The sequence below is a fragment of the Olea europaea genome, unplaced genomic scaffold, assembly GCF_002742605.1.
Source record: "Olea europaea var. sylvestris unplaced genomic scaffold, O_europaea_v1 scaffold1431, whole genome shotgun sequence".
In the NCBI taxonomy this organism is placed as follows: Eukaryota; Viridiplantae; Streptophyta; class Magnoliopsida; order Lamiales; family Oleaceae; genus Olea; species Olea europaea.
The window spans coordinates 285,085-296,149 of NW_019231846.1; the positions used below are offsets into that span (position 1 = coordinate 285,085).

The 11,065-nt window shown below is 34.0% G+C and overlaps 1 pseudogene; it reads right to left on the reverse strand.

Moving 5' to 3' along the window:
* Window positions 1–9,307: 9,307 nt before the first annotated feature.
* Window positions 9,308–11,065, reverse strand: LOC111375934 (annotated as a pseudogene).

Below are 11,065 nucleotides of genomic sequence, written 5' to 3' on the forward strand. Positions count from 1 at the left end.
CTTCAATAATCAATGCCAACCCAAGTTTGTAATGATCATTTCGTTGGGCACATTTCAAGAAAATGTTCTCTAGGTCAGTATACGTTACCCGATCTCTACAAGTAAACAGTTTGTCCCATAGTCGAATTTTTCCTAGAATGCTTTCCGAATTCTCACCTTTCGATACTGCACTACACTGCACTTCAACCTGGTGATTAATGCAAATTTCAGCAGTCCAAATTGAGCAAACCTTTGGTTCACCTTGAATTAAACCTCGAAACTTTTGTTAGAAAACACCGATCTATTCACCATTTCGTGAATTAATTTTTCAGATAGTTTTAGCTCTGACAACTTGGCAACATGTCCTATGTAACTTTCCTCGAATATACGCTTTTGTTGTGCATTGAGTTTGTCGAAGACAACTGTTATGTATTTCATGTTGTTGACCTGTGAAACCTGCGTCGGGACGCGCTCTTCCTCCGGTACTTTGTATCGATGTGAGGAAGTCATCTATAAATCACAAAAAACACATAAAAATTATTAAGAGAACATATGAACAAAATTTAAAAAAAACTAAGAAAACGCAACAGGAAAAAAATAAAAACCAAATAACTATTGAAGATGCTTGCTATCTAATCGAATAGATACCCATAAAGCACAGTGTACAAGGTACTCATAAGGCATAGTGTACAAATTCAACGGAATCCAATACATTAAGATTAGAACTATCTTCGAAATGATGACCAAGATCTATGAATACATTAACATCTAATTCGTGATCACAAAGTTCAATTTCAAATTTAGTTTTCTTTTAAAGATAGTATGTAAATTGTTTGTAGGCGTGTGCTCTATTTATGTGTGTGTGTAACACAAGAAAGTAAATGGTAATATTTACAACTCATTCATTTTCCACGCATTTAGCATTTAACTTGAAAAAAGGATAAGATGACAATTCTCATGTATCCGAAATTATCCTCTCATCGTTCACAAATTGATCTATACATTAATAGTGCAACTGCATCATAAAACTAAGAATTCGTTCTTGCACAAAACAATGTTATTCACTTTTAATTTGATGTGATGTTTAGACCCCAACTAAAAAGGAATCTCATGAGAAAATAAATTAATTTGTCGGTTAAATAATCTATGCATGTCTATATGAGGCGAGGTTAATGGCTTTGAATTGGAGTCAACAATTTCGACTAGGTTAAAGTGATGGATAAACACGTACATGCTGGAGGAAAAAAAGGAAGGCAACTTATATAATATACTTTACACACATATTTGGAGACAGCCAAGAATATATTACGTATACACGCCTACAAAAAATAGGAGTAACCAATTTTATACATTTTTACCCACACATTGGAGGCTGAAAAAGGAGGATTACACGTATACATAATAGAGTCCCCTTGAAAGTAAAACATTGGCTGACTACCGTTATTTTATATAGATATACAAGCAGAAACTAAGCAAAAGAAGTAGAAAACGAAGGATGTTGCTGCCAATAGCTTTTCAGGAAGAAACACAGAGCCAATATTCGCATAGGAGGAATTTATTGGGTTACATACACGCACAAGAAATTAAGTTTATACACCAAGTTTTGAGCTAATTAATTAACATATACACATATATAAAACATAATAATGAGAAGCCTACTAAACCCTAACTAATTTTTGCAACTTTCAAAAATTAAATACAACATTGTAAAATCAAATCAGATGAAATGCATATTAAAATTACAACATCAAACAATAAAATAAAAAAAGAAAATAGATGTATCTATGTAAGATTACCTTATTGAAGTTAATAAGGAAGACGAAAGAATCTTTGTCGGCTTACAATTAGGAGAGCGGTTTGGGGAATGAACGGAGAGGTTAAAGATGTGGCGGCTCTTCACTTCCAATTAAATCAGTAAATTTTAGCCTTATATTTCTGGGTTTCTAAGCTGAGAGGGAGAATTTCACATTTCGATGCAAATTGAATGAAGAATAGGAATAGGATTTTATGTTTTCATATGGGTTTGATTCATAAATGGACCCGATCCATTTTTCATTTCAAACGACCTGACAGATGTATTTAATGGGATTAATATTTGTACTTTTTGAATCAAGTAGTATAGGTTATGTGTCCCCATTTTATTGGCTAACACAATTCTTAATAATGTGACAACATTTGAATACTAGTTTGGAATAGAAATTGCAAGTAGGGGTATTCTCGTCCAAATAATTGGAAAATGGACATTGCGAAAATTTTGGACATTTTTGCAAATGACTATGTAAAAATGGACAATTTAGGTAATTTGCTCATAAATCTTTGTTGTGTTAATTACTCATGTTGAATAGTATCAAGGAAGACAAAAAGTTAGAACCTTGTTGCAATTGTACCATATTAATATAGTTTTATCTAACGTTGCATATATAAATGCCTTACATCTTTCATTCATTTGTCATGGTGCATAAGACCATACTTAGATACGAACTTTCCACGAGTCATTTCTAATTTGACCTATCTGGGAGTGACAATAGTTATAGTAATTTAAGGAAACAATTCAACTCTTTCTTTAAATGATGTTTCTATTCTGAAAATCCACTATAGAATTATCAACGAATTTTAATTACCCATAACATTGTTTGGTTAACTATTTATCAATTTTGATGTCCGCCATATAATAGAATAGTTTTATCTAATGTTGAATAGTATCAAGGAAGACAAAAAGTTAGAACCTTGTTGCAATTGTACCATATTAATATAGTTTTATCTAACGTTGCATATATAAATGCCTTACATCTTTCATTCATTTGTCATGGTGCGTAAGACCATACTTAGATACGAACTTTCCACGAGTCATTTCTAATTTGACCTATCTGGGAGTGACAATAGTTATAGTAATTTAAGGAAACAATTCAACTCTTTCTTTAAATGATGTTTCTATTCTGAAAATCTACTATAGAATTATCAACGAATTTTAATTACCCATAACATTGTTTGGTTAACTATTTATCAATTTTGATGTCCGCCATATAATAGAGAGGTGCTTGAGTCGTTTCTAGTTCTTATCATGACAGGCTGAGCCCTAGGCTTCGAAAATCCACGTTGTTCATGGGACTACTACTTTTATCCTTTTCAACTGCACAATTCAACAATTTTTTTTTATCAAAATCTAAGAACTTGATGGAGATTGACCTTCGATTGCAAAGACAGAAGAGAGCTTGATTGATTGCAAAACCTACTCTAAAAATTTAATTCTTAGTTAAATCAAATAGGGGTTATATTTGCTATAAGATGAGTAGTGAGCACTACATTTGGGGAAAAAAATCATAGTTGTTATAGATCTCTAGTAAATCTAACAATAGATTAAGTATAATGAAGCTAAAAGTTTCATATAAACAATCCTGAATTTGTAGAGAATAACACTTAGATTTTGTTTGATGTAGATTTTTTAAGAATATATATTGTGAAAAGTGTTTTTTTTTTTTTTTAAATAACAATGTGTGATTAAAGAGTGGAGAAACATTATGGGTTCACTGGCAAAATTATTTTATTTAGAGAATTAGTAGTTGAAAATGAAATTAAAAAAAAAAAAAAGAAGAAGAAGAAGTAGAAGAAGAAGAAGAAGAAAGTTTTAAGAATTTCTACAAAACAAGAGCTTATTTTGTTAATGTCTTCATCAGAAAATTAGATTCTTATTCATAAATTTTTGGTACCTGAAATCCAATTCTTGGGAGCCCCTAGCTAATTAGGAGTTTACATTGTTGAAATCCAATATCCATATGCATCCATAGTTTATGACAACACATATATTGTATGCATACAAGCGATGCTTTATTTACTAGAAGAAAATAGTCGATGCACTGTCGCAGATAAATTATAAAATCCGTTGATTGACGAACACACAGAATTTAGTGATCAAAATTCTCATTGAATATTCTATAGAATTTGGAGAACAATCCAATTAATATAATTTTTCCTCCAAACAATGCCAAGATTTTCACACAACTAGAAAGCTCTTAAATAGTACATTTTGCAAGAATACAATTTACTTTTGAAATTACAATCAAAAGAGTGAAGACTTATTATTGAAGCTGGAAGATATGAATCAGCTGGAGCATTTGCACAATCAGCAAGATGCAGGCTAGGATGGACAGATAACAAAACAGCAACAAAAGAATAATCTAGAAGATGATTAGTTAGATTTTTGTTTATTTTACAACTTGTATTTATTCTGTTTTCTGTGTAAATTAGTTGGGAAAAGATTCCTTTATTACTGTATATATAGGATCACAATTGTATACTTAACACATGATTGAATAAATATATTTTCAGCTTTCTCTCAATTCATCAATATTAGAATTTTATCTTTCCAAAATCAACATGGTATCAGAGCGTGAAATGGAGGAATCTAATTCAGGAAATACAAACCCTCCTGCCCTCCCAAACACTCGTCCAAATTGTTGCCAAAGTTCTTTCTCATGAGCCAACTCATCCCAGCAGTCCTTACTATATCAGTAGCAATGATGGAAGTTCTCTTACGCTGGTCACTCACATTTTGGACTCCAATAATTATTACTCCTAGGCTCATTCAATGAGAAGAGCTTTAAAGATAAAAAAACAAACTGGGTTTCATAGATGGTACTCTTTGTGAGCCAAAGGATCCCAATGATCCATTAATGAAGTATTGGTTGAGGTGCAATGACATTGTCATAACATGGATGCATAATGCTATGGCAATTGACATCAAGAGCAGCACCATTTATGTTGAGACCGCTCATCTCCTTTGGCTCGAACTTCAGCAGCAATTTTCCCAGCAAAATGCTCCACACATTTTTGAAGTTAAAAAGGATATCACAACCTTGATGCAAAACCAAGACTCTGCGAGTGTTTACTTCTCCAAACTCACAATTGTTTTTGACGAACTGCTAAACTATGAGAGCATTCCCAACTGCACTTGTGGGGACTTGAAATTTGTGATAAGAGAAAAGGCGAGAAATATCTAATCCAAGTCTAGTTAATTCTGATTCTATGGCTTTTCTAAGCAAGAGAAGCTTCAGAGAAGGAGGAAACCAGAGTTTTTCATCACAGAAAAAGGGACAAATATTATTTCACTCACTGTAAAATTGCAGGCCACTCCCTTGAGAGATGTTTCAAGGCAAATCCAAACAGGTCACTATGCTCTCATTGCCAAATTCCATGACATGCAGTGGATAAGTGCTATAATCTTCATGGTTTTCCACTAGGGCATAAGTTTAATGACAAAGGAAGTCTACAGCTAACATGGTTTCTATAGGAACAATACTTAATCAGGAAGTAGTGAAGGACAAGGGTCAAGTATCCTTAAGTTAAGAGCAATACTTTCAACTGATAGCACTCCTCAGACCAGCAGCAAGTTCTCAACAATTCTTCCCTTCATCAAACAACATCCAAGCACTTGCTAATCCTTCCTCATCTAATGACTTCACTCATAAATTGTCTGGTATACCATTAAGCCTAATTGCATTTGATCACAGACATAGGAATATTTTTGAAAACCTATGGATTCTTGACACAGGAGCAACAGATCACATGATCTGATCTACCTCATATTTCACATCTATTCAAGCTCAAGTGTCTTGTCGTGTGGCTTTACCAAACAGAAAGAATGTTCCAGTCAGGCATGTGGGAACTGTGAAAATCTCAGAAGCCATTACTTTACATAATGTCCTTTGCATTCCTAGTTTTACTTTTAATTCGATTTCAGCAAAGATACTTGCCCAATCTCTAAATTGTTATCTTGTTTCTTCTCTAACTACTGTTATATTAGGAACTTTTGACTTGGAGAACGATTGGAATGGGTAAGGTGAAAGATGGATTGTATCATTTGGTGAGAAAGCAAGCATCCCCTTCAGCTTTAACAGAAGTCCTCAATCAACTCAAGTGTTTGTTTTCCTCTTCTGCGTCCACTACCAAAAATCATAAGGAGTCTGATTTATGGCATTACATATTGGGCCATTCTTCATATTCTGATTTTTGCGCTTATGGAAGCATCTATATCCCTGCATCCTTTAATATCAATCATTGTTCTATATGTCCTTTAACCAAACAACACAAATTACCATTTAATGTAAGCTACCACAAGTCCGAAAAACCTTTTGAATTAATCCATTGCAACATTTGGGGACCCTGTAATGAATTCAACAGAGATGGTTCTAAGTATTTTTTTATCTATTGTTGATGATTTTATTAGATGTACATAGATCTATATGCTAAGACTTAAACCTGATGCCACCATTGCTTTACAAAATTTTTGTACCATGATCCAAACTCAATTTGAAGCCAGAATTAAACCTTCAGAACAAACAATGGAGGTGAATTCAACATGACAGAATTTTACCTAAAAAGAACCATAATACACCAAAGAACCTGTGTTGAACTTGAAACACCAGAACAAAATGCAGTAACAAAAATAAAGCATCAACATATTTTAAATGTAGCAAGAGCTTTGAAGTTCCAAAGTGAACTTCCTTTAAAATACTGGAATGACTTCGTATTGATAGCCCTGTACCTTATAAATAGAACACCAACCCTTATTTTAGACCACAAAAGCGCCAAACTATAGTCACCTAAAGGCTTTTGGGTGCTTAGCTTTTGCCACCACCCTTATCAATGGTAGACACAAGTTTGATCCTAGGTCCAGGGAATTTGGGATCAAAGGGTAAAAATTACTGGATTTAAAGATAAAAAATATTTATTTCAAGAAATGTCGTTTTTTGTGAGAACATCTTTCCATTCAAAGACCTCAATCCCAACAACAACACTCCTTTAACTGATTTTGATCATCTAGGTTTCACACAAAATCCTAATATTTTAATGATCCTGTCATATCCTCATTGGACAATGCTGATGATAAGGATGACGGAGATGACCCTTTAAACGACTTAGCCTACATAGAATCATCTAATTTCCATATGGATACCAATCTTGACACAACACAACCTTGCACTGATATTTTGGAATCAAATAAACCTATTGTTACTCATTTACCCCGCAGGTCCAACAGAACTCGAAGGAAGACGTCATATGCCCACAACTCTCTTCACCTCTCCCATTTTAGAAGCTCAACAAAAAAAAGAAAGTGAGTATTAAAGGTAGTATCTTCTCTCTTATTGATAGTGTTTCCTACAACAAGTTATCCATATGTCACCGTACTTTTACAGCCTCAATAACAAATCACCTGAGCCCCAAAAGTTATCAAAAAGCCATAACATTTCCTGAATGGTGTATTGCCATGAAAGCTGAGACTGAGGCTATAGAACTTAATAATACTTGGGTTTTGACCGATCTACCACCTGATAAAGAAACCATAGGATGTAAGTGGGTATACAAGGTTAAATTCAATGCTAGTGGCAGCGTTGAAAGATTCAAGGCACGTCTAGTGGAAAAGGGGTACACTCAACAAGAGGGACTATAACGAAACTTTTTCCCCTGTGGCTAAGCTAACCACCATTAGAACCTTACTGGCAGTGGTAGCAATCAAGGGATGGAATTTGGGTCAATTTGATGTGAATAATACCTTTTTGCATGGTGACTTAGATGAAGATGTTTACACGAAACTGCTCCTGGTTATTCCAATGTAAGTGGCAATAAAGTTTGCAAACTACGAAAAAGCTTGCATGTATTAAAGCAAGCTTCACGCCAATGGTACTCAAAACTTTCCAGTTTCCTTATTAAGTAGGGATACACTCAATCAAAGGAAGATTATAGTCAGTTTGCTAAGTTAACTGGTGGTTCTTTCACTGCTATTTTAGTGTATGTGGATAATATAATAATGACTGGAAATTGCCTTGATACCATTAATAAGCTCAAAGCCTCTCTCAATGATAGGTACAAAATCAAAGACTAAGAAAAGTTGAAATACTTTCTAGGCATTGAAGTAGCAAGGTCTAAGCATGGGATTCACATATGCTAAAGGAAATATGCTCTAGATATCCTAGCAGATTCAGGCACCATCAGTTCACCCCTTGCTATGATTCATCTTGATTAGAATATAAAACTCAGCAAAGATGAAGAAGAGTTATTGCCTGATCCATCACTTTACAAAAGATTGGTGGGAAGACTACTACATTTGACAATCGTCCGACCTGATCTTACATATTCAGTTCAATTGTTAAGGTAGTTTATGGGAAGTCCTATGATCCCACACTTACATGCTGCTCATAAAGTGCTACGGTACATCAAAAGAGCACCTGGACAATGACTATTTTATCCTACAGAGTCAAGGCTTCAACTAGGGGATTATTGAGATTCAAATTGGGGGGCATGCCTAGACACTAGGAGATCAGTTATAGGTTACTGTGTATTCATTAGGAAAGCCTTGATAGCATGGAAAACAAATAAACAACATGCGGTATCACGATCCTCAGCTGAAGCGGAGTACAGAGCAATGACAAATCTCTGTTGTGAACTAACTTGGCTCAGGTACTTGCTTAAGGATTTAAAGATTGAACGCCTTCAAGAAGTAGGCCTAAATTGTGATAACAAAGCTACAATTCACATAGCTACAAATCAGGTATTTCATGAAAGAACCAAACACATTGAACTTGATTGCAATTTGGTTCGAGAAAAGATACAAGACGACAGCATCATCACGCAACATGTTTCCAGTGCATCATAAATTGCAGATATTTTAACTAAGGCTCTAAATTCCTAAACTTTTTACTCTTGCTTATTCAAGATAGGAATGATGAACATCTACTTTTCATCTTGCGGGGGGCTATTGAAGCTGGAAGATATGAATCAGCTGGAGCATTTGCACAATCAGCAAGATGCAGGCCAAGATGGATAGATGACAAGGCAGCAACAAAAGAATAATCTAGAAGATGATTAGTTAGATTTTTAGTTATTTTGCAACTTGTATTTATTTTATTTTCAGTGTAAATTAGTTGGGAAAAGATTCCTTTATTGCTATACATATAGGATCACAATTGGATACTTAACACGTGATTGAATGAATATATTTTCAGCTTTCTCTCAATTCATCAATATCAGAATTTTATCTTTCCAAAATCAACACTTATTTTGTATTCAAATTAAACAACCATGCCAAAGGTTCACCACTAAACATAATAGCAGTGGAAGAAATAAGTGCATCATCTGATCGGGGCCAGCCTCACAATTTAGGAAGGAAAAATGTCTGATTCCACCATTCGACAAATTCAGGGAAGAAAAAATTGATAAGTAAAATCAGCCTGATAACATGCTCCATTCTCTTGTTAATTAAGTAAATATGTCACAGAGTGCTCAATTAAACTTGGTATCTGACTTACATCTTTAGCTTGCTAGTGAAATTCCCTTATGTTAGCTCTGATTCGATGAATCAGAGAGTTACTATTGTTATTTTAATTTCACGAGACAATTCAAGTCTTAATGAACCGTAAAAGCTTATCAATGCTGCTTTACTTGCCTGAATATTACTCAAATAAAGGCAAAGAATATGAACACTACTGGGTAAAAAATATGTACTAATGTGGGGGACATGGGGACTCGAAAAAAGGAAACTTTTTCATATATAAAAATTCAGTATCTTCTCACGAATTAGTGAATTAGACAGGTTTCCTTTGTATTGTACAGAATAACAAGTACCTAGTATCGTCATAATATCAGCCAATTTCATTCTTTTAACTAACTGAGGCAGATTTTAGAAAATTCTAACGATAGGAGGAATTTATTCTTCTGAAGGTGGGAAAAAAGATAAAACGAAATAAAACGGATTATTAATCCAAATTGAATTCTTGGTTTCGTCCAATCATTAATAACTTGATTATTTTTAGATAATAGTAGATAGAAACAATGCTTGTAAGAAGTTCTATTGAAGTAAGTCGTTATGATTCAACTAGAGGACGTATAATTTATCGACTCTGCAACAAGGATCAATTGAAATCTTTTGAGAAATGTAAATATGGGCTGAAGAATGAATGCTTTCTCAGCGAATGCTTTCTCAGCAGGAGGGCAAAGAAGGCTGTTGAAGTGACTAATTCATGGAAATTAGGAGGTGTTGTGTGGCAGAAATTTATGGAAAATTTGCTTAAAATGTAGAATGCTGGTTTGGGTGTCTGGACAAAACTAGTAGATGATCCATTGACAAAAATGTTTCCTTTGCTCTTTTTAAGGTGGGAAATTGCAAAATATGTCGGATAAACAGATCCCCAAAATTTTATATCTTGCCAACAACAATAAATTTAGCCCATGTTTGAACCTGTTAAAAAATCAAATTAAATCTAAGTCAAAGTCAATAATTAATTTTAACCATGCATTTCGTAAGATTCACCACTTTTCAACCACGCTCCCATCAACTTTTATCAAAATCTACTAAAAATCTGATTTTAATCTTTATCAAACAAGGGCTTAATGTAAGTATTATGAAGAAAATGAAAAGCAAGCCTTCGTTGGAGTAATTATCTTGTTCAATGGGTCATCAATAGAGATAACTGTCTATCTTTGTTAAATCGTCAACTCTCATGAAAACATGTCTCAAAACATGGATTTGGTCCTTTGGACAAAGCATACGACGATTTTTAACATAGATTTGGACTGTTTTGCTGTTTGACGACCTTTTGATGATATAACACATTACAATTACCATGACAGGTGCAAACTTGGTAATGTCGATGCCCTTGTTAACTGAATACATGCTGCCTATCCTGCATTATTCACCAGATGTCCACTGTTAGAAGTACAACATTCAAGAAAAAACAAATATTTATCGTAATCAAGAAACTAAAAATAAGAGAAAAGGATAAGCAATTAATCTAATATACAGTAATGAATAAGCAGAAGTCTTGTATAAATATACATCGGCCAAAGTGATATATTGTATCATCAACAAATTTTCTGCACTCATTGAAGAGCCAAGTTCAATGGCCTCTCTGCAACCTTCCTAAGACGTTCCTCCCTTCGCGCAATAATTGCCAGAGAAGCTCCTTTTCTTGCATATTCATAAGCCAGGTACTGAAATTTTATCCCAATTAAGAACTCAATGAATATAAAGAAAATAAAAACAGACTTCAATCCGTGAAGAAGCACCAGGGATGAGAACAACTTTTCCTTTCAT